This window comes from Cannabis sativa, chromosome 4, assembly GCF_029168945.1.
Source record: "Cannabis sativa cultivar Pink pepper isolate KNU-18-1 chromosome 4, ASM2916894v1, whole genome shotgun sequence".
Taxonomy (NCBI): Eukaryota; Viridiplantae; Streptophyta; class Magnoliopsida; order Rosales; family Cannabaceae; genus Cannabis; species Cannabis sativa.
Genome location: NC_083604.1, coordinates 14,539,622 through 14,564,730, shown reverse-complemented (window position 1 = coordinate 14,564,730; position 25,109 = coordinate 14,539,622). Strand labels below are relative to the sequence as shown.

At 33.5% G+C, this 25,109-nt stretch overlaps 1 long non-coding RNA gene and 1 pseudogene across 1 annotated transcript; one reads left to right on the top strand and one right to left on the bottom strand.

Moving 5' to 3' along the window:
* The first annotated feature begins 1,841 nt into the window (after positions 1-1,841).
* LOC115714738 (uncharacterized) lies at positions 1,842-3,497 on the top strand. The gene is made up of 2 exons (XR_004011113.2): positions 1,842-2,186; positions 2,281-3,497. It is a non-coding gene; the product is annotated as an uncharacterized LOC115714738 (long non-coding RNA).
* A 14,353-nt stretch (positions 3,498-17,850) lies between these two features.
* On the bottom strand, positions 17,851-24,520 carry LOC115713485 (uncharacterized; annotated as a pseudogene).
* Between the last annotated feature and the right edge of the window lie 589 nt (positions 24,521-25,109).

Below are 25,109 nucleotides of genomic sequence, written 5' to 3'. Positions count from 1 at the left end.
TGCACTCTCAGTATAATAGAATGCTCTATATGTTCCACCATATAGACGCATCATTAGTTATCCATTGTTATAAAGGGATTAGATTACCGTAACACCCTACAATGTATTTTATCCTTAAAACACTTGACCCCGTATAAATGATATTTCAGCTTATGTGAAATGAGTATTCCACCATTTATGTTCGTTTGGTCAAGCTAGAAGGAGATCATCCTTTGCTTACTATTCGCCAGATAGAAGCTATAGATTCCATGTTTATGTTAGCGCTCCCACTCAATTGCACTACCGTGTTCCCAAAATGTACGTATCACCCTGACCTAAAAGTAGGCTTAACTACCAAATCAAAGAACACGAATAGCTTCTCGAGATTTAGCCTAATCATAACAGGATTAAGATCATTTGATCTAGGATCAACTAGGCGATATTGACTTGAATAGATATTACAGTAAGTTTAATAAATCTAAGTCAAAGTTCAATATCGGTCCCTTCCGATGCATACTCCATGCATCCAACCTGAGCTTTACTTTAACCAATGTTCTGGAAAGAACATAGCACTTCTCCAAATGCAAGTAAACTCTTTTGTAGATTATCATATCAGTAAAACCCTATGTCTGATAAATCTAGGAAACTTTATTCACATAGTCATGTTTACTTTCCAATGTGTTGACAGCACAATAAACAGGATCAAGTATGTGAAAAGGCTTTCAGATGAATTTATACATTATGTACATATAATCATGAAATAAATCATCTGAACCATGCAACATTAAATGTTATTTCTGATCTATATTAATAAGTAAATGTGATTATATTGAAATGAGTTTTATTTAGGGCATAAAACCCAACAATTACATACTTATCCATCCATTTGTGTATATACATTCATATATAAATATTGTACACGTTTGACACTTAACAATATATTTATTTACGAAATATGAAAGTTGGCTAACTAAAACGTCTATAGCTTTTATGGAATATTTGTTTTGATTTATGAACACTATAACTTAATCATATTGTATAATTTCTTGTTTTCTCTATTTTGAGAATATATATATACAAATTTATCAAAGATACTGTTTGTTGTTTTCTCTATTTTGCTAAGCTGTTGCTAATTTTGGAAATCTTGTTGCCACTGCTGTTACCCAGAGCTTCCCCTCAATCTAAATTAGACTCTGACGGATAACAATAGTAGATCACGAGGTAAAGAATTTTACTAGCATTATTGAGGTTTGTGATTATTTTGTTCTCGTAGCATCTCTTAGTATTGATATAATTAATAATCTGTTGATTGTTTTGTATGTAGGAATGTCAAATCAAGCTTCAGTGTGCTTGGACTTAAGTTTCAAGACTTTACAACACTCACTCATATATTGATGTAATGAGATTTACTAGACACGAGTTTATTAGACATTTGGAATATTTTTTTTGTTTTAGATAATTTGAATCATGAAACAAGTTTTATGAATGTTTATAAATTGAAATTCATTTGATATATTACATTTAATTGTTGATGTTAAATAATATAGGATCGATTAATGCTACTAAATGTTGGTATACTTGCATGCAAATAGGGACGACATTACACTTTTAGGGAAGATTTTTTTTGCTCCTAATTTCTCTAAAATAAGGGCGATTTTATTACTTTTAGAGGCAATAAAAAATTACCCCTAATAATCACTTTTAGGGAGGATTTATTTTGTCGCCTCTAAAAAGGAGCATTAGGGACGAAGTATTAGTAGCGACATGTTAGTGGCAACTTGTCGTCCCTAATACATTTTAGGGACGATTATAAAGATTTTTAGGGGCAACTTTTGTCGGCCCTACTACTATCTTTTCTTGTAGTGGCAGTTTATTTATTTGCTATTTTTTCTCTCAAATTCAAACCTCTATTGCGATTGACCCTGTATTTGAATTCTTTGAAGAATAAATTAAAGCAGCCCAGAACGAGAAGGATGAGCAGTCGATTAGATAATCCTCGTCAATACGATGGAGCCCAATTGCTCCGATTGGTCCGATTTGTTGCTTTGATTGATCTAATTCGGTCAAGGCCAGCACGATAATTAGTTGAGGCTCTTCAATACGATTAGCAGTCGATTGGTGGAGGCTCTTCAATACGATGGAGCACGATTGCTCCGATTCGTTCAAGGCAAGCATTACGAGCAGTCGAACTACAACAGACTCGTTTGGTACATATCTTCAATTGTTATATTATGCTCATAATCAAATTCTTTTTTTTTTCTTCATCCCCTTTAAATTGTGACCAGTTTCCTGCCTGTTTAGGGGACATGTGCAGGACTTATCTTCTTTCACATAAATCTACAAGTTGGTTTTCTTGTGTTGGATTATGAATAGTCTATGGTTTGTTCAATTTTAAATTTAATTATTTGTTTTTATGTAGAAAATATGTATGTTTTGAAATGTACCGTAATTGAAATGAGCACATAAATTCTCATATGGGAATTAGATTAATTTTGGGATATATATGTATCATATCTATCCAATAAAAAAAAGTGGAAAAGGAAATTGAACTATTTAGCGGGGGTACTCCCGATGAATCAAGAGGTGGTGTTGATAGAAGTAATGTGAAGCCTTTATAAATTATTCAGCCTAAAGGTCAAAGCTTGTGTCAATGGATACTTTATTGAATGGAAAAAGGTAATTATTTATTTATTTGGTATTTATTTGGTATTTTCTCTCACATTGATTGAGAATGATTACGGATCGGCCATTAGTGTAGAGAATTGAATTGGATTTCGGACTTCCGGAGATGAGAATCCCTCGGGCTCGCTCCGTCGAAGGAACACAGGCGTAAGTCTCGGCGAGGTCTGGTATTGTTTTCCGAGAGAGAGAGAGAGAGAGAGAGAGAGAGAGAGAGAGAGAGAGAGAGAGAGAGAGAGAGAGAGCTTCAATGGGGTACTACTGAGTCGAACTCGGGATTTGGAGTGAGTCGAGAATATGGAGAGAGGTTTTGGTCCATTGATCCAACTGCAAGGTACTTCGCATCCGGGCCAAATTTTACACACGTTGCTTTACTTATGCCAGACAAATCAGGGAAAGTTTTAATACAATTCCATTCCAATTTAACATTGGCAACCTGGTAAACTATATTTCAGCACTCGTAAGTGCAAGGTAATATTGATTGATTAATATTTTCTCCCTCTGTGTAAATATCACACCTCCTACCTATATTGCTACTCCTTTTTTTCTCTCACATTCTCTCTCTTCTTAAAAAAAAATCTTCTCAAATCTGTTGTGACCCAAATTTGGAACGATCAGAATCAAGAAAGAAGAAAAGAATGAATTATCATGAACTAACCTTAATGTTCAAAAAATGGTGAGATAGTGAAAAGAAAAAAAAAACACTCTTATTATTATATATAGTAATTGCAGTTAGAGTTCTAACTGACAGAGCTATCATCTTTGTAAGTTTAAGTTATATGTGTTCTTTTTGTTTATGAAATTTCTATTGTCCAATTGAATCTTATTATTATTCTATACTTATCTTTCTAATTTTTTAATTTACGTGATATTATTTATATTTATTCTTCTAAAACAATTTTGAATACAGGAACTTTCCCATGAACAATTTGTCCAACCCATGGTCCCTACAAATTAGAAGTATCGTATGTAGTATGGATTGTATATAATTCCATTTTATCTATTCCACTGAGATAAATCCTAATTTTTTATTGCTTACTTGACAGTGGTATTACCAATTGTGGGGTTAGTGGAGAGATTCCTTCTACCTTTGAAAATCTCTAAAATTTACAAGAATTGTATACTGTAAATAATCTTACCTGTGAACTATATATATATAAATATTTATATAGGTAGTTGAAAGATGTATTTACTGCAAGCTCTTCTCTTTGATTTATCATTAATATGAAGTCTCTTTCAATCTAATAAGTGTAACATGTTTTAATCATAATCATAAGTATAGTTCATAAGTACTTCTAATATTACAAATTTTTTTGTATTATTAATAACAATGTGTACATCATAAGTTTATATATACAATTATGACATTCTTAACAAGTCTATTTTTATAAAACAAATAATAAAAAATAATTCATAATTAGTTACTGAATTTTTTTTAAAAAATTACTAAAACTTAAATAAAACTAACATTTACGTGGCTCGCCACGTCACTTTCATCTAGTATATTAAAAATATATCAATGCGGACACATAAATTATATGTAAAATTTATATATATTTATCTTAAAAATTGTTTTTTTAAGTGAATAATATTTTAAAATAAAACTTATGTTATATTATTTATGACATAAGTGTTTGTTATATATATAATTTAATATCATGTATCATTACTCATTGTCAACACGTTCATATTAAAGAAATGTTAAAAGGCAAGATGAGTGTTTAGTATTCTTCAAGTTATATTGCTATTAAAATAATTAAATATTAAATTTCATATCTTATAAAAAAAAATATCAGGTCTTATATAATATACTAAAATAATTTTTTTAAAATATTTCTAACCAATTATCGTAAAACAATTCTGGTACCGTATTGTAAGATAAATATTAAAAAATATGAGTGGAGTGTCTAGCACTCTCCTAGATATCATTTCATAAAGTAATGGTACTATTAAACCTCAACTCATATAATTTATTTTAATAATTTTTAAAAAATATAAGTAACCAACAAAAAAAAACGCTACCTATATAGATAATGTTGAACATACTCAATAATAATGTTCTTTAATAGTATAGCATTACCATAAGTCATTACGGTGAGGATGTGTCATATTAATATATCATTAATGCAATTTAGATAATATGAATGTGGAAACATTTAGAGTTAAATATCCATTTAAAAAAAATTAAATAATTATTATAGTTCAAAGCTAGATTCCACATCATTAAAATCTTAATTAAATTAATGAGTCTATACAAAAATATTAATGTAGTATAGTTCACATATTAAATATAATAAAATTAATAAATATATTTAAATAAATGAGTGATTACATAAGGCCCGATATTATTTCAGTCTAGCATTTTTCTGTTGGAAAATAAGAAGAACTTTAGAGAGAATACTTGAATGGAAGAAGCTACATTTTATATCTCAACTTGTGTGATTTGTGACTTGGTACATAATGATGGGATTACATCTCTATTTATAGGACTCTATGGACTAATCTCGCAATATTATTAAATGGCTAGTTTCTACATTGTTCTACATAGTTCCATCTACTAACACAAGTGAAAGATAATTCTAGAAAATTCAAGAGTACTCAAACAAACAATAAAACTCTAAACACTTTAGTAATTATAAGAATAGTCTTGAAATTTTAGTAGCAACAAGAAAATTCTAGAAATTAACTATATTAAATCAATTTTATATTAAATCAATTTTAATATTTGAACACCTCCCTTAAACTTGATTTGTGACTCCAATAATACTTCGTAGTTTGATGAATATTTCTCTCTTGAGTGGCTTTGTAAAAATTTATGCTGCTTGATCTTGAGATTTGACATATTCCACTCTTACTTCTTTTCTTCCAATGCATTCTCTTATGTAATGATAACTGGTGTCGATGTGTTAGCTTCTTTCGTGAAAGAATGTTTGCTAGTGCAATTGTTGATTTGCTATCAACACAAATCTCAGTTGGCTCCTCTTGTCGCACGTTCAAATCCTTCAACAACATTCTTAGCCAAGTAGCATGACAAACACATGAAGTTGCAGCAACGCATTCAACTTCACAAGTCGATAGTCTAACGATTGGTTGTTTTTATGACATCCAAGTAAATGTTGTGTTTCCCATGAAGAACACAAATCCAATAGTGCTCTTTCTATTGTCCAAGACTCCACTCCAATCACTATCACTATATCCAACTATCTCATATTTGTTAGAAGATGAATAAAATAGACCATAATTGGTCGTACCTTTGATGTACCGAAGTATTCTCTTTGCAGTTTTCAAATGAGTTATTGTTGGAGCTTCCATAAAGCGGTGAACGATTCTAGCTAACAGCATAGAGAATATTCGGCCTTGTACAAGTTAGGTAGTGCAAACTTTCAACAAGGCTTTTGAAAAGAGTTGGATCCACTTTTCCTCGTTCGTCATGCTTTGATAATTTTGTTCCATATTCTAATGGTGTGCTAACTAGATTAGAATCATCCATATTGAACTTCTTAAGTACTTCCTTGGCATAGTCTTCTTGAGTGATGAAAATGCCTTTGTCTTCTTGCTTTACCTCAATATCGAGGTAATAAGACATGAGCCCAATATTTGTCATCTCGAACTCTTTTGCCATATCTTTCTTTAACTCCTCAAACATACTAGAGTTGCTTCCAGTGAAGATCAAGTCATCCACATACAAGCATACAATCAAGATATCTTCATTCTTAATTTTGATATAGAGTGCATGCTCATATGGACACCTAGTGAAATTCTTTTCTTGAAAGTTCTTGTCAATTCGTGTATTCCAAGCTCTTAGTGCTTATTTTAGGTCATATAAAGTCTTCTTCAACTTTAAAACTTTTTCTTCATGCCCTTTTACTTCATAGCCCAATGGTTGCTCGATGTAGACTTCTTCCTTGAGGAAACCATTTAAGAAAGCAGACTTTACATCCATTTGGTTAATCTTCCATCTATTTTGGGTTGCTAAAGAAATTATTAGTCTAACAGTTTCAAGACGAGAAACTAGAGAAAATACCTCCTCATAGTCGATGCCTTCCCTTTGACTATAGCCTTTTTCCACCAATCTTGCTTTATATCTCTCCACCTTGCCTTTAGCATTCTTCTTTTCCTTGTACACCCACTTTACTATTGGCTTGTATCCTTGTGGAAGAACAGCTTGCTCCATGTGTCGTTTTTTGTAATTGAATCAATTTCATCATCCATCGCATCTCTCCATTTCTTACTTCTTACTGCTTCTTGGAAGCTTAGATGTTCACAATAACAAAATAGACACATAAGAGAAATATCATTTTGATTCTCAGTTACCTCATAAAGTTCTTGCAAGCTTCTAAAGCGCGGTGTCTTTTCATTTGAGCTCTCACTTGAATCTTCTTGTATATTTCTAGTTGGCGAGATTGGTGGAGTAGTAGGTTCTTGAAATTCTTCTTCCATCCTTGGTTACTCCGCTACATCTTCCACTACAAAGTAAGGAAGAAAATCATACTCATCTTCTTCTGTGTTCCAATTTCAAGAATCTTCTTCATCAAACTTTACGTCGCGATTGATGATAGTTTTGCCAGTATTTGGGTTGTACAACTTGTAGCCTTTTGATCTTGAGTCATAGCCGATGAAGATGTACTTCTCACTTTTGTAATCAAGCTTTGTTCTCTTCTGATCAGGAACATGAACATAAGTAATACTTCCAAAGACTTTGAGGTGAGAAATTCTAAGTTTTCTTCCACTCCATGCTTCTTCAGGTGTCTTCTCATGTACACTTCTTGTTAGAGAGCGAGTCACCAAGTAGACAGCGCACGCTATCGCTTCAGCCTAAAATTCCTCTGGCATTCTTTTGCTTTTAAGCATGTTGCGAGCCATGTTGAGTATGGTTCGATTCTTCCTCTCTAATACTCCATTTTGTTGCGGGGATCTTGGCACTGTTAATGGACGACGAATTCCATGATCCTTAGAGTATTTTTTGAAGTCATTTGATGTGAACTCTCCTCCTCGATCATATTTCGAGGCCTTAATAGGAAGACCACTTTCTTTATCAACTAGAGCTTTGAATTTCTTGAACTTCTCGAACAATTCTGACTTCTCTTTCAAAAAATAAGCCCATACTTTTCTCGAAAAATCATCAATAATAAAGAGAAGGAAGTATTTACTTTTACCAAATGAGTTTGGTTTAATTGGGCCACGAACATCAGTGAGTACGAGCTGAAGCAGCTTTTGTTGGAAGTTATTTTACCAGGAACATAGATCTACTCACAAGTATGTTGATTAAACAACCTAAATATGAACTTCTAAAACGATGGAAAATTAAACACATAAAAGTATCAGAAATCTTACATTGGGTGCAGCGGAATATATGTCTCCTCCCACTCAGATCTCTAACCGTTGATTCCTTTCTGTCGCAAAGTATAATCAAGATCTGAGCCCGATAGTCCTTTTTTGTTATTTCTGAATTCTACACAGCCTTCCTCACTATGATTGAGGTATTACTTTATGTGTGTCGGCACTACTCTATCACTCATAGATTTCGAAACAGAGAAGGTATAGAGAGAGAGAGGGTGGCGGCTCAGAGAGTTTTTGAGTGAGAAAATTCTGTCAGAATAATGTGTGTTCAAAAACTGAAGCCTTTGCCTTCTATTTAAAGAAGACCACCTAGGGCTGTGGTTGAATTAATTGACATTTAAAAAATGAAAAATCAACGTGAAAAGGGAAGCATAGTGGCCAACCTAGGCATTGTGGAAACAAGGCTTGCCACTTTTCCAACTTTCCTTTTCCTACATTGATAGTTTCCTGTTTTGTAAAAAACTGTCAATTCCTTTGTTCAACCACATAAATGTCAAATATAATTATTTAATAATTAAAATTAATTATCAAATAATATATTGTCATTTATTTATTAATAATAAAATTAATTAAAGTTTCCGAATTAATAAATATGCCCTTCAAAATCTCTATTTACTGTTTTGCCCTTAATAAGTGATAAATTCTCAAACAGACACAGTCTAACTTGAGAATTATAATTGATTAATTAAAATCAATTAAATGAGTCTTATAAGTAATGTTATCTCAACTAGTGGGGGGACCATGGCTCTATATATCCGAGCTTCCAATAAGCAGATCCAGAATTTACTACTTAAATTCACTGACTTATTAATTCTTCGTTGAATCCACACATAGAACTAAGAATTGCACTCTCAGTATATAGAATGCTCGATATGTTCCACCATATAGACACATCATTAGTTATCCATTGTTATAATCATAATGTGATCAATGGTGCTCTATATGGATTATTTACACTGTAAAGGGACTTAATTACCGTAACACCCTACAATGTATTTTATCCTTAAAACACTTAACCCTGTATAAATGATATTTCAGCTAAGTGAAATGAGTACTCCACCATTTATCTCGTTTGGTTAAGCTCGAAGGAAATCACCCTTTGCTTACTATTCGACAGATAGAAGCTATAGATTCCATATTTATGTTAGCGCTCCCACTCAATCGCACTACCGTGTTCACAAAATGTACGTATCACCCTGACCCAAAAGTAGGCTTAACTAAATAATCAAAGAACACGAATAACAATCTTGAGATTGAGCCTAACCATATCAGGATTTCAATCATGTGATCTAGGATCTACTTAGTGATATTGAATTGAATGGATATTACGGTAAGTTTTATAAATCTATTTCAAAGTTCAATATCGGTCCATTCCAATGCATACTCCCTGCATCCAGCCTGAGCTTTACTTTAACCAATGTTCTGGAAAGAACATAGCATTTCTCAAAATGCAAGTAAACTCTGTTGTAGATTGTCATATCAGTAAAACCCAGTGTTCTGATAAATCTAGGAATCCTTTATTCACATAGTCATGTTTACTTTTCACAGTGTTGACAACACAATAAACATGATCAAGTATGTGAAAGGGGTTTGGATGAATTTATAAATCAAACAGACAAACAATTGATTAAGTGAACCAAAACATACACAAATGAATGAAAAATGCTTCTGTTACTTTATTGATATTGAATAATCTGGATTACATTGAAATAGAGTTTTATTTAGGGCATAAAACCCAACAAACTCCCACTTGCACTGATATAAAACAAATCAGTACATTTCAATTAACCGTAAATTCTGACGGTGCTTTTCGAATGCAGTCACTGCCAAGACTTTGGTGAATGGATCAGCTAAGTTGTCCTGCGTGTCCACTTTCTCCACCAGTACATCTCCTCTTGCAACATATTCTCTGATAATATGATATTTTCTTTCTAGATGCTTACTTCTTTTATGGCTCCGAGGTTCCTTACTGTTGGCTATAGCTCCATTGTTATCACAAAGCAGTACTAGAGGCTTTTCCATTCCAGGAACTACACCAAGACTGGTGAAGAACTTTCTAAGCCAGGCAACCTCTTTAGCTTCTTCAGCCGCAAATATGTATTCTGCCTCCATGGTAGAATCCGAAATTACGGTTTGTTTCGCACTTCTCCAAACCACTGCTCCACAGCCAAGAGTAAACACCATCCCAGATGTAGATTTCCTGTCTTTAAGACATGCCTGGAAATCTGAGTCTGTATAGCCTATGGGATTCAGAGCACCACCCTCGTAGACTAATACATAATCTCTTGTACTCTTTAAGTATTTCAAAATATACTTAACAGGATTCCAATGTTCCTGTCCTGGATTTGACTGATACCTGCTCACGATTCCAACTGCATAGCAAATGTCAGGTCTAGTCCATAGCATAGCATACATTAGACTTCCAACTGCAGAAGCATAAGGAACTTTTGCCATGTCTTCTATCTCTTGAGGATCAGTAGGACACTGTTCCTTAGATAGACGGATATCATATCTAGAAGGCATATTTGCCCCATTGGTATTAGTCATGGAGAATCTCTCTACAGCTTTGTCAATATAAGTTGTTTGAGAGAGAGCAAGGGATCTGTTCTTCCAGTTTCTGATAATCTGAATACCAAGAACATAGGCTGCCTCACCCAAGTCTTTCATGTCGAATTGAGTGTCAAGCTATTCCTTGATGTGAGTCATTTTCTTGACATTGTTTCCAATGATCAAAATGTCATCAACATAAAGGACCAGGAATACTACTACTTGGTCTTCCTTGAGTTGGTAAACACAAGGTTCATCTTCATTATAATGAAAGCCATAGGTTTTAATGATCTCATCAAACCTTTTGTTCCATGAGCGAGAAGCTTGCTTAAGTCCATAAATAGACCTATTTAATTTGCAAACTTTATTCTCCTGCCCAGGAAGAACATAACCTTCTGGTTGCTCCATGTAGATGGTTTCTTCAAGAAGCCCATTAAGAAAAGCTGTCTTGACATCCATTTGCCAAATTTCATAATCGAAAGCGGCAGGAATCGAGAGAAGAATTTGGATGGATTTGAGCATGGCAACCGGACTAGAAGTTTCCTCATAGTCCACACCTTCTCTTTCGGTATAACCCTTGGTGACCAGTCTAGCTTTGAAAGTTTCGACTTCGCCTCCAGCGCCTCTTTTCTTCTTGTAGACCCATTTACATCCAATTGGACGATAATCATCAGGTGGATCTACATATTCCCAGACTTTGTTCTTTTTCATGGAATACATTTCTGAATCCATGCCGGCTGACCATCGCTTCCGTTGCGGAGTTGCCATTGCCTGTTTATAGGTTAATGGGTCGTCATCAATATTGTCACCAACGACCATATTGATTTCACCATCCAAGCCATAACGAGATGGTTTTGTAGAAACCCTCCCACTACGACGAGGAGTGGTGACCTTCTGAACAGGAGCTTTTGTAGTAGTTTTCTCAGTTGCTACAACTGAGGGAGTGGGATGTTACTCTTCTTGAGTAGAAGAGGATGGAACATTTGAAGGAACAGTATCTGTAAGCATTTCCTCTAATACAATTTCACTTTTCGGTTTGTTGTCTTTCATATAGTTATCTTCAAGGAAAGTCGCATTTGTAGAAACAAATACTTTGTTATCCTTGTTACTATAAAATAGTCCACCCCTAGTCTCTTTAGAATTTTCGACAAACATGGAAACTTTAGTTCGCGATTCCAGTCTGCCTTCTTTCTTTCTCAAGACGTGAGTAGGGCACCCCCAAATCCTATAATGGCGTAAACTAGGTGTACGACCATTCCATAGTTCGACGGGTGTCTTAGGGACTGCTTTAGATGGTACAACATTTAAAATGTCGTTTGCCATTTCAATAGCATATCCTCAGAAGGACGTAGACAGAGTTGAATAACTCAGCATAGACCTAATCATTTCCAAGAGAGTGTGATTTCTTCTTTCTGCAACTCCATTTTGCTGTGGAGTGCTTGCGGCAGTATATTGGGATTCAATTCCAAGTTCAGTTAAATGATCTTTGAACTGCATATCCATATATTCTCCACCCCTATCAGTTCGCAAGATCTTTAATGTTTTACCTAATTGGTTTTGAGCCAAAGCATGAAATTCTTGAAAAGATTTCTTTTGCATTAGGTAAAGAAAACTGTATCTAGAGAAGTCGTCAATGAAAGTGACGAAATACTCATAACCACCTCGGGCTTTTACATTCAGAGGTCCGCAAACATCTGAATGTACTAACCCTAGGGGTTGTTTGGCACGCTCTCCCTTTGCAGAGAAAGAACGTTTGGTCATTTTTCCTTCTAGGCAAGACTCGCATACTGGCAGTTCTCCTAAGACGACATTTTTCAATGGACCGTCTTTGGTTAGCCTATTGAGTCTATCAAAGCCTATATGACCTAAACGTAAATGTCATAGATAAGTTTGATCATCATTCTCAATCTCTTTTCTCTTAAGGCTTCTAGGTTTAGCTACATTGAAAAGTTCAGTATTTAGTGAGATTTGAGTATCAGGTCTTAAAACATAAAGCCCTTGTTCCATGTTAGCAACACATATATGAAATCCATTACGAGAAATTGAACAATTTGAACTCGAAAAATTCAATATATAAAATTGTGTTTGTAAACATGAAACACTTATCAAGTTTCTACTAAAATTGGGAATATATATAACATTCTCTAAAAGCAAAAACTTCTTTGAATGAAACATGATTCAGGCTGTTCCTCTTGCTTTAACTTATACCAACTCGCCATTTCCAACTTTAAGCTTTAACTCATCTGGGTGAAGATTCTCCCAAGTTTCAAGCAGCTGCAATGAAGAACATACATGGTTAGTAGATCCAGAATCAACAATCCAAGTGGATTTGTCATTCTCTAAAACACATGATTCAAAGACAAAAGTATCACCTTCGTTTAAATTGTCTTGAAGCCAGGGACATTGTTCTTCTTTATGTCCCTTTCCATTACAATTCGCACATAGAACATGATGTCTGATAATTGTACTTGAAGAAGCAGCTTTGTTAGAGCCATCATGCTTAATCTTCTTCCTCTGATTAAAGTTTGCAATACCAGGAGGTCCCATTGCAATCAGATTCCGCTCATGGGCCCTCAACTCAGTCTCGAGTTTGTCCATGTCGGAGGAGTGAGGATTGTTCAATAAGTAATATAGAACAAAACTATCGTACTCCTGAGGAAGACTATTAAGTATGAGTCTTACCCATTGTTCCTTTGATAAATCAATTCCTAGTAGATTTGCCTTTTAGAATTTCAGATTCATCAACAATAGGTGTGAGTTAATGCAACTACTAGGATGCATTTTCACACTATTGAGTTCTTTTGCAAAGATACTAACTAGGAGTGGATCGGGATGAGGGTTATTCATATTGGCACTACAACATATCAATAAATAGAAGTGAGGTTTCGGTTCTATAAATTCATATACAAGTTCAGAAAATAACAAATAATCACATATGTTATAAAAATACTAAATTTAACATAGTTTATTTTCCAAGGTTTCCAACGAACTGATACAGTGTCCCGTTTAGGCGAGAGTCAAAGCATCATCCATTGAATAGAGTTGTCAATTCATCTAAAATGTCAAACATTCTAGCAACCTTTTATTCGATCAAGATTGGAATTCAGCGTTGTCCCGTTTAGGCGAGAGTCAAGGCAATTCTTTCTTATGAGCTTCTACCATTGTTTCATACTCTTGTAAGTCTTATACAGTCGCCACCATTAGGGTGGTCATAAACTATATAAAAAACTTATAAGAATACTTATCTTTCGAGATTAAACGGTGCTAACTTGCTAATGAACGTTCCTCCATTAGGGAGGATTACTCACTAAAATAATAGCTATGTAAAACCAACAATGGAGATCGAATTTCTCTTGATTAAAGCTCATTATTAAAAAATATGTATTTTGTTTAATCATTTATATTCCATATCTCAATAATGAAATATTACAAATTAAAGTAAAAAAACTTTAATTAAATTTCAAAAATGGAATAATTTTGAAAAATATCTTATTTAAGTTGTTAAAAAAAAAATCTAAATATCCAACTTAAATATTTTACAATCAATGACTTAATTAAATATTATCAATTAAGTAGTAACCACTTAATTTAGAAGATATTCCATTTTAAGTTCCCATATTTATAAAATATCAACTTAAAAAATATCCAAAGAATCTTAATAACCAATTCCTAAAATTACTCAACTTAATTTATAATAGGAAATTCAAAAGATATTCAAATCTAAGTTGATTTGTTAGATATAACTAAATCTCAACTCAAATAGGAATATATAATGAAATTATAAAATTAAGATTCAGAAAGAATTTACATGGTTATAATTCTATATTTAATAAAACACAAGAAAAATACATATAGTTTTTCTAGAATAGAATTCTTCAAACTATGTTTTTCTTAAATAAATTTCAAGGAAGAATGAAATTAATTATGTTGCTAATCAATTTTTTATTAGGTCAAACTAATATAATTAACCTAGCACAGTTATCCAAATCAGGCAAATGGGCCTTCACAATTGGGGTTGTTCATGTGAGGGGGGGCTGGGTCCAGTATGTCGCACCCACTTCTAAGGCTCCCAACTCTCACACAAGGCCCAAAAGAGAGGAATTTAACCTTAAAATGAACAACTGTTATTAATTGAATAGGCTCACTACTAAATGAGCCTAAATAAAATCTATCAGGTTATGATATTATTTAGCAACAACAACCTATATGTATCTATAACAGAAATTAAACATATAGGCTCACACAAGCACACACATGTGGATGGATCCTATCATGTTACTAGGTCATACACAGATAAAAGAAGATTGTAAAAATTACCTGTTACAAATTATTTACTTGATCTATCATCAATTGAACCATTGGTTAAAATCAGATCATTGGATCTTTCAACAAGTTAACCATGGCAATTTAGATCAAGCAATAATAGGTTTTAGGAAACTTACAAACAATCTAAAAAATATACTCCTGCAACAAGTTAGATTTGGATAGTTGGATGTAGGATTTATTTAATTTTTTTTAAATATATATTTCGAAAAATAAAAAAAAAATCGGTTTTCAAAAAAAATTTAAAAAATTAAACCTACAAATTTGAAAAATTAGGTTTTAAGTAACCTAAATGTCATTTCAAAATAAATTGCTAACTTTCCTTTTAAATTTCATGTTATTTAATAAATTAAATAATAAAATAGAAAATGGTAAATACATACCCTTTTCTTATTTTATAATTTAATTTAAATAAGAATAACAAAATTTAAAAGTTAACAAAAAATACCTTATTTCCTCTTTTAAAATATCATGATTATTTGGATCTTATTCTAATTAAGGTCAAGTTACCAAAAAAAATTAATATTTTGACCTTAAAAAAAAATAAAATAATCAAATTTTAAAGGAAATAATAAAAGAGCAAAGCAAAACTTGATTTTTCCTATTTTCAAAAAATTAAATTACACTAATATCTAAAATTAATTTTGAAAAATCAAATTAATTTATTTCTGATAATTAGATTTGAAATTTGAAAAATAAAAATCAATATACAAAACTACAGAAAAAATCGGAAGTTAATTCCATGAAATAGCATGAAAAATCGAAAAAATTGAAAAATTGGATGAACAGTACGGATGGCATGCCAGGCATGCCCATCCGCGCGCGCCCAGGTGATGCACGCCGAGATTTCATGGCGCAGGAAGGCTGCTTGCAGCCCTTCCGCGCGCGTGAGAGGGTGTCCATCATCCCGATTTTTCCAATTTTCAAAAATTCATAACTAATTCAAATTAAATCGAAATCGAGTTCTGTAAACAAGTAAATTGCTTAGAATTTCCCAAACTATCGAATAAAAATAATTACAGAGACAGAGTAGTAACTATTTTTCCCAGAATTCACAAACAACAATCAAACATCAATATGACACACAAAACAACATGATACCATCAAAAACACAAACAAATCGTTTTAAGTCCAAATTTCTTGCAAGAAAATAAAATACCATGGCTCTGGTGCTAGTTGTTGCAAGTTATTTTACCAAGAACATAGATCTACTCACAAGTATGTTGATTTAATAACCTAAATATGAACTTCTAAAACGATGAAAAATTAAACACATAAAAGTATCAGAAATCTTACATTGGGTGCAGTGGAATATATGTCTCCTCCCACTCAGATTTCTAACCCTTAATTCCTTTCTGTCGCAGAGTATAATCAAGATCTGAGCCCGATAGTCCTTCTTTGTTGTTTCTGAATTCTACACAGCCTTCCTCACTATGATTGAGGTATTACTTGATGTGTGTGGGAACTACTCTATCACTCATAGATTTCGAAACAGAGAAGGTATGGAGAGAGAGAGGGTGGCGGCTCAGAGAGTTTTTGAGTGAGAAAATTCTGTCAGAATAAAGTGTGTTCAAAAACTGAAGCCTTTGCCTTCTATTTATAGAAGATCACCTAGGGCTATGGTTGAATTAATTGTCATTTAAAAAATGAAAAATCAATGTGAAAAGGGAAGCATAGTGGCCGGCCAAGGCATTGTGGAAACAAGGCTTGCCACTTTTCCAACTTTTTTTTTCCTACATTGATAGTTTCCTGTTTTGTAAAAAACTGCCAATTCCTTTGTTCAACCCCATAAATGTCAAATCTAATTATTTAATAATTAAAATTAATTATCAAATAATATATTTTCATTTATTTATTAATAATAAAACTAGTTAAAGTTTCCTAATTAATAAATATGCCCTTCAAAATCTCTATTTACTGTTTTGCCCTTAATAAGTGATAAATTCTCAACTAGACACAGTCTAACTTGAGAATTATAATTGATTAATTAAAATCAATTAAATGAGTCTTACAAGTAATATTATCTCAACTAGTGGGGGGACCATGGGTCTATATATCCGAGCTTCCAATAAGCAGATCAAGAATTTACTACTTAAATTCACTGACTTATTAATTCTTCGTTGAATCCACACATAAAACTTAGAATTGCACTCTCAGTATATGGAATGCTCTATATGTTCCACCATATAGACACATCATTAGTTATCCATTGTTATAATCCTAATGTGATCAATGATCCTCTATATGGATGATTTACACTGTAAAGGGACTTAATTACCGTAACACCCTACAATGTATTTTATCCTGAAAACACTTAACCCTGTATAAATGATATTTCAGCTAAGTGAAATGAGTACTCCACCATTTATCTCGTTTCGTTAGGCTCGAAGGAAATCACCCTTTGCTTACTATTCGTCAGATAGAAGCTATAGATTCCATATTTATGTTAGCGCTCCCACTCAATCGCACTACCGTGTTCCCAAAATGTACGTATCACCCTAACCCAAAAGTAGGCTTATCTAACAAGTCAAAGAACACGAATAACACTCTTGAGATTGAGCCTAACCGTATCAGGATTTCGATCATGTGATCTAGGATCAACTTAGTGATATTGAATTGAATAGATATTATGGTAAGTTTTATAAATCTATTTCAAAGTTCAATATCGGTCCATTCCAATGCATACTCCCTGCATCCAACCTGAGCTTTACTTTAACCAATGTTTTGGAAAGAGCATAGCATTTCTCCAAATGCAAGTAAACTCTGTTGTAGATTGTCATATCAGTCAAACCGAGTGATCTGATAAATCTAGAAATCATTTATTCATACAGTCATGTTTACTTTCCACTATGTTGACAACACAATAAACATGATCAAGTATGTGAAAGGGGTTTAGATGAATTTATAAATCAAACATACAAACAATTGATTAAGTGAACCAAAACATACACAAATGAATGAAAAATACTTCTGTTACTTTATTGATATTGAATAATCTGGATTACATTGAACTAGAGTTTTATTTAGGGCATAAAACCCAACAGCTTTGTGGCTCTTGATTGTGACTCCTTTGGAAAACTTCTTCAGGATTTCCTTCCAAGCAAACATCCTTCACAAAGTCCATCTGGTTGGTTGATGCATGGAAGGCCTCGAACCATCTCCTTCTTCTCTAAGAGTTTAAGTCCACAAAAATTGAGATGTCCAAAGCGTAGATGCAAAGCCACGATGACTCATTGTAGCATGCCTTTAAACACTTTGGAACATCATGGTTAATATTCAAGAGAAACATTCTATTCTTTGTCATGGGAACTTTAGCAATCAAATTACTTTTACCATCTCTTAAAAAAAGATTATTTTCTTTTAAGTGAATATCATAACCTTTCTCCAGTAATTGACCCAAACTTAAAATATTATTTTTCATGTTGGGCACAAAGTAAACATTTGAGATGAAATTATGACCTCCATTTTTCAAGCGTATAAGAATCTTACCTTTGCCTTCCACAGGTATTTTTGATTCATCTCCAAAAGAGACATTCCCTTTTACCATTTGATTGAGCTCCACAAACATTCTTCTTTCTCCGCACATGTGATTACTAGCGTCGGTGTTAAGATACCCTTTATTTTCTTGACCTTCATCTTTGTCCTTGCAGGCAAGCAACAAAGTTCCTTCTTCTCCACCTTTGTCTTCGACAAAATTGGCTCTTTCTTCGACCCTCCTTGATCTACATTTGGAGGCATAATGATCGTACTTGTTGTAATTGCAGCCCTTGATGTGAGATTTGTCACTCCTTGACAATGAGTTGCCTCTTCTGCGCCCTCTTAGTGGTTGTGAATTTCGACTTCGTTCTCCATTGTTGAAATTATTGCTATTATAGCCCCCCTTCCTCTGTTCGTTGTCCTCGACCACTCACTTTCTTGGTCACGTCCTCTTCCTTTTTGATATTTACTGTTGCCGAAATTTTCTTCTTCCAAGGTGAGCTTTAGTAATTGCTCCATCTTCTTCTTTCGTTCCTTTTCCTTTTTTGTTTCTCCTCATAGGCTTGTAAAGAACCCATGAGTTGCTCAATAGTCATGGATTCTAAATCTTTATTCTCTTCAATGATTGTAGCAATGTACTCAAATGTTGGACTCACAGTACAAAGAATAATTTTTATAACCTTTACTTCACTTATTTCTTCATCATTTCTTCTTAACTGATTGACAATTTTCTAGTACATAATCAGAAATTGATTCATTATCTTCCATAAATAAAGTTTCAAAATCACCTCTATGAGCTTGAAGACGGATCTTTTTCACTTCCTTTGCTCCTTTGTTGAAAGCTTGAAGCTTCTCCCACGCTTCTTTGGCCGTTGTTGCATTTGAGATCTTCTCAAACACATCTTCATCCACCGCTTGATAAATGAGGTTGAGAGCTTTCTTGTCCCCCTTTCTTGAATCCCTTAAGGCATCTCGCTGTGTTTGGAAAAGAGCAACATCGTCTTGCTCCTTATGACCTTTCTTAACAATATCTCATACATCTTGAGCTCCTAGTAGCGCATTCATCTTAATACGTCAATTATCAAAGTTGCTCTTGGTGAGCATTGGAACTTGGAAGGGGATCATTCCTCCACTTGCCATTTTTCTTCACAAACTTGGCTCTGGTACCACTTTGTTGGAAAATAAGAACTTTGGAGAGAATACTTGAATGGAAGAAGCTATATTTTATATCTCAATTTGTGTGATTTGTGACTTGGTACATAGTGATAAGATTGCATGTCTTTTTATAAGACTCTATAGACTAATCTACAAACATTATTAAATGGATAGTTTCTACATTGTTCTACATAGTTCCCTCTACTAACACAAGTGAAAGATAATTCTAGAAAATGAGTACTCAAACAAATAAGAAAACTCTAGACACTTTAGTAATTATAATAATAGTCTAGAAACTTTAGTAGGAACAAGAAACTTTTAAAACTTAACTTTATTAAATCAAGTTTAATATTTCAAACATTCTCTACCTAATATTTATGTAAGTGTAAATTATAATAGACAACATAACTAATTGAGCTAGCTCACCTATAAATAACCATGAAACCCTCTTTCAAAGCACACACACAACAAAACTACTCAAACTTTGCTACTTGTCATATCTTTAAAAACGAGAAGAAAGATATGAAGTCCTTGAGCAGTCTTCTCATCACACTATGTTTGGCTAATATATTATGCCTTGGAATGGTTTATGTAGATGAAAGACCCAATCACAAATGTGGTCCTGAATTTGGCAATCCACCATGTCATGAAGGAAGGTGCAGTATCCACAATTGTTGTGGTAGCGGATCCAATTATTGTATGGGTGGAAACTCCCGATACCAGTGCTGGTTCGCAGTAGCACCAACTGTGCGTGAAGATTCTGTAACCAATATAGTAACTAAATCACTTTACAACGAAATGTTTAAGCATAGAAGTGATTGTCAAGGTCGGGGCTTTTATAGCTACGAGGCTTCTGTCACTATTACTCAATCATTTCCTAGCTTTGCTACTATTGGAGATATCTCAACTCGTAATTAATGAGTTATTCCGAAAAAGATATGGCACCGATTCACATTCCATTTATCTTGACATGTGTCCTCCAGCCAAATTTTGGGTATAACAATTGCCCCTTAAAAATTTCTTTTTTAGTAAAAAGAGCTTTTTAATAATTACAGAGGGCATTTTTACCAAAATTCTTTCTTGGAAAGGACACCTCATTTGATTTTGGCAGTTGTATGGTTTCGAAAATCATTATGAATCTCCTATTCATATTCTACACGATTCCCAACCGTTAGATTTCTCAATCTTTGGCTTTCTTGTCACTAAACTTAATGTATAAAAGGGCAGCTCAAGCTTGTCATTTTTCACAACCCTTCTGGCTTTTTAGTGAAATCCATTTTTAGAATGGATTACTTCCTTTTTGCCAAAGTGTCTCTTTTGAGTTCAGAAGTTTAGCCTTCCAAATTCATAATACCCAGATGCACCAACAAATTTCCATTCGTTCCTACAGACTTCAAGCCTTAACTGAAGCCGAAAACGATGGATTTCATGGCTGAGGAGCTTCCGACCAATCCAAACCAGGGAAACCCCGTGACCTGCCATGGCTGATCCTCACAAGTGATCCTAAAGGGTAGAGACCTTGTGAGCGATCTCGAAGATCCTCCTCGAGCTGGCAAAGAATTTTAGAGGAAGATTGGCATGGTTTCAAATGGATCTGGGAAGGAAGTTGGCGTTGTTTCTATCAAAGAATCCAGCCAACCCAAGACCCTAACCTTTGCCAAAAGATCTTTATGTCAGCCTCTCTCCAGTATTGAGAAATTTCCTAAGGCTGGGAATGATATCTCGGGTTCAGGAAATGGGATCTTCTGATGATGAGGGGAATGAGGCCTGTGCAGAGATCAAGGCTCTCTACGTGTAGCCAATCTTTCTCAAGCTATGTGTAGTCGGTCTTTTATCAAGCTCCGTGTAGACGGTCTTTTTCAAGCTATATGCAGACGGTCTTTCTCGAGTTCATCGGCTTCCTCTTTCATCCTTCGTTTAGGAGAATGACTTAATGATTTGCCCCTAGTGGCATTTTTGTAAAGACAAGTTTGTAACACGTCTTAGGTTTTTCTTAGCTTAAATGCCTTGTACTATTTTTATTCGAACTTAATAAAATTGTATTTGCTTGCATTTTTATTCACAATGTAAACAACTATATTTTTATCAAATATACAGCACTTTTGGATTTCTCCATTGCTCATAATCTTCTTGTTTAAGTAGTTAGTAATCTACCAAACTTTACGATTTTTGAGCGGTTGTCAATTCTGCCTCGCAATTGCAGTTATAATTTACCTTAAGCAAACTTAAATATACTTGGATTCTATCACTTTGTATATTTTTAATTTGCTCGCATGAATTTTCTAGGTTTAACTACTTCATCAAGGCATCGTGATGCCTCGTTGAGTACTTTCCTAACTCGCGAGAACTGTTAGTATTCAGTTTTATACGCGAGTTATGACTTTTGATTTTTCTCTCCCGTCAGATAGGTTATAAATCAAAAATTATAGTTGTTTGATCCCTTCTTTGTCAAAAAGGTTTGATCAAGGTATTATAATAATTCGACCCCTTTCTCAATAAAAAGGTTTGGTCAGGTAGTTATAACGGTTCGACTCCACTTTCGTCAAGAGGTTTAGTCGAGAACCTTTGAATTTTAAAAAAAAATTGAAATGGCGGGTTTGCATTATACAATGTATTTTCAAATAATTTCTGATTAGTCATACATAAATGCCCCTTTTCTAATTTTAAAGAATGAAACTTTGTAATTACTTAATATAAATGATTCTCTTTATTTGTAACTGAAGTTTAAAGCTTACATCAGTAATGCGAGTTACATCATTTATGTAAAGACCACTTAGCTTTAATTTGGAAATTAGTAGATAATTAGGGCTTAATTATGAAAATTATTTATTAGTATTAAATTATTTATTTATGATGATTTATTTGAATTATAAATGTATTTTTATGTCATATATAGAAATTTCATAATTTTGCATGTTTTGTGCCCGACAACATTGGAACGTGGTGTTTGACTATTAGAATCACATCCTAGTATTTTTAGTATAGCGGGAAAATAATGTTAGACATTGGGAATGTCGGGAATAGTTGGGATTTTAAAATTTCCCAAAATGCCCCTAAGTGACCTTTTATGATGTTTAGTGTGGGAGGGGCAAAATGGTCATTTTTCCCCATTAGTTTCTTGTCCTTTAGTGGACTTTTTTTTAGTTAAAAATCAGTTTTTTAAATCTATGTTAAGCTGATATTATCAATTAAACCCTATGTTGTTTTCATTTTATTCTAAAATACCAAAAATTGGAGGAAAACAAATTTGCTCTCTCTCTCACGAAACCCCTAGAACCAGCTAGGTTCCATGTTTTTTTTTCTTCAAGATGCTGTGATTTCTAGCAGTTGTAGGAGGATCTAAGCTTAGGTAAAGTCTCTTGCAACTTCCTCTTTAGTTCTTGAGTTTTAAGAAATGGAATTTTGCATGAATTGATGATTTTTGCTGTTGTAGTTGCTGTAGTTGTTTGATATTGTTTTCAGAGGTTTAGTTATGGTATATTGTGTAGATTTGAGCATGATTTAATGGCTATTAGTAAGTTTAACCATGGTTTGAGTTTTAGAACTCAAACTTGGAGCTTTAATGGTGAAACTTGATTCTGAGCTTGGGTATTTGTTTTATTGCTTGGAAATCGTTTATTGGGTTATATTATGCAGGTCTGGAAGGTTTGGTAAGATTTGGAGTGGAATTGATTAGGTTTTAGAAATTTTTAGGCTACCTGGTGTAAAACTGATTAACCGAACCGGTTTTACAAGCCTTGTAAAACCAGTTAACCGGATCAGAAACCAGTTTCCTGAACTTTTTCGTGTTTTCGATTTGAGTTAGTTCCAGAGCTTTGGTTGGTTAATTCCCTGCTAGGTTATGGTATTGCCATATTAAGTTGATGTAGATAGGTTTTTGGTTTAAAACCTAAGTCCCGGTTGTGATTTAGCGAGTCACTTATTCATGTTGTTATCAATGTTATTTAGGAGCCTATAATTCGCCGAGCAGTTGTTCCACTCAAGTTGACCGACATACCTAAATTCAGAATTGAGGTAAGATTAGTATAATGATATGCATATGTTTATACATGTTTAGCGTACATGTTAGTTGCCATCAAAATAACATATCAGGGTATCAGTGAGGTTTACATAGAGTTGCATCGAGATACCAACATATATATGTTAGGCAAATATATAGCCATCAGATTAGCATATCAGGGCAACAGTGAGGTGTACATAGAGTTGCACCCAGATGCCAACAAATATATGCTAGGCTATCAGATAGTATGAGTTATCTGCTACCACATCAGTACAACTAGAGTACTGAGTATAGGTTGGAATCGCAGTTAGTCATACTTTGTTGAGAATGTTCCTAACTCAGTTAGGGTTATGGTTGGGTGTATGGGCACCTGATTATAACCTGGGATATTAGTATGTCTTATGTTATACTTTTCTTACTGAGTCTGTCGACTCACAGTGCTATTTCCATGTGTAAGTAAGGGCAAAGCTAAACCTGAGGAGTCGTGGTAACGAGCAAGTGAAGATTGTACATGTCGGGGCGGTTAGGCCTGCAGAGTACGGTCTTTGGGACATCGAGGCTTTTGCTGTATAGTCGCTTGGCGACAAAACTTTTGTATATAAATAGCAAACTTTTATAAATGTATTTTGCAAATGGGATCGTAAAATTTCATAATGTATTACTTTATGTTTTTAATTAAATAAGCAAATTTTAATTATTCACGATTTTTAATAACCTCGTTGATTAGCAACGAGCTGCACAGTACGTTAAAAATCACGCTAACACGCCTATATTAGTTAGGGTGTTACAATAATAATATAAATGAATTTTAACAAAAATAATAGTATAAATAAAAATTAACAAAAATGATAATATAAATAAAAATTAATGAAATAAAAATCATAAAATATAAATTCAAATTATTATTTCACTACACTAATATATTATTTTATAAATCATCATTTAAATATATATTCCACAATTTGAAACCTTACAATTGTTCAACAGTACCTTAAAGGCCTGATAATAGACTTGTAACATTTACAACATTTCTATTCACTCTCTATCTATTTGACTAACTTTATTGAAGCTAATTCGTGTAAGCCTCCCTTTCATATTTATCTTTGTATGATGAAAAATTGACTCCACAAAATGATTTGAATGATTCCAATACTTATCATTCCTAGTATACCAGATTCTATATATAAGAGCAGTAGTTACCAATATATACACCTGCTTCTTCACTTTCTAATTCTCTTCTTCGGTGAATCCATTTGATCAACTTGATAATTGCTTGAGCAGACGACACACGTTTCTTGAATCAAAACTAAGCACTTGGAGGGGACACACCACAACACCTCCAAACCAATGATGCAACATATATTCCTAATCTTGCTCCAGTACCACAACAACAACTACACTTCTGCACAATGAATGGAAAGGATTAGCAGCCATATCTTCCAAGTTGCACAGTAAATGAATCAAAATCTTCAATTCAGTAATGTACGTTTATTAAATTAATTCCAAATCAATCAATTATTTAAAACAATTAAGAGAGAAAATCTATAATTAGTTACCTTGAAGGTGCTGTAATATTCTCAAACCTAATCCATTTTCTCAAAAGATTTAT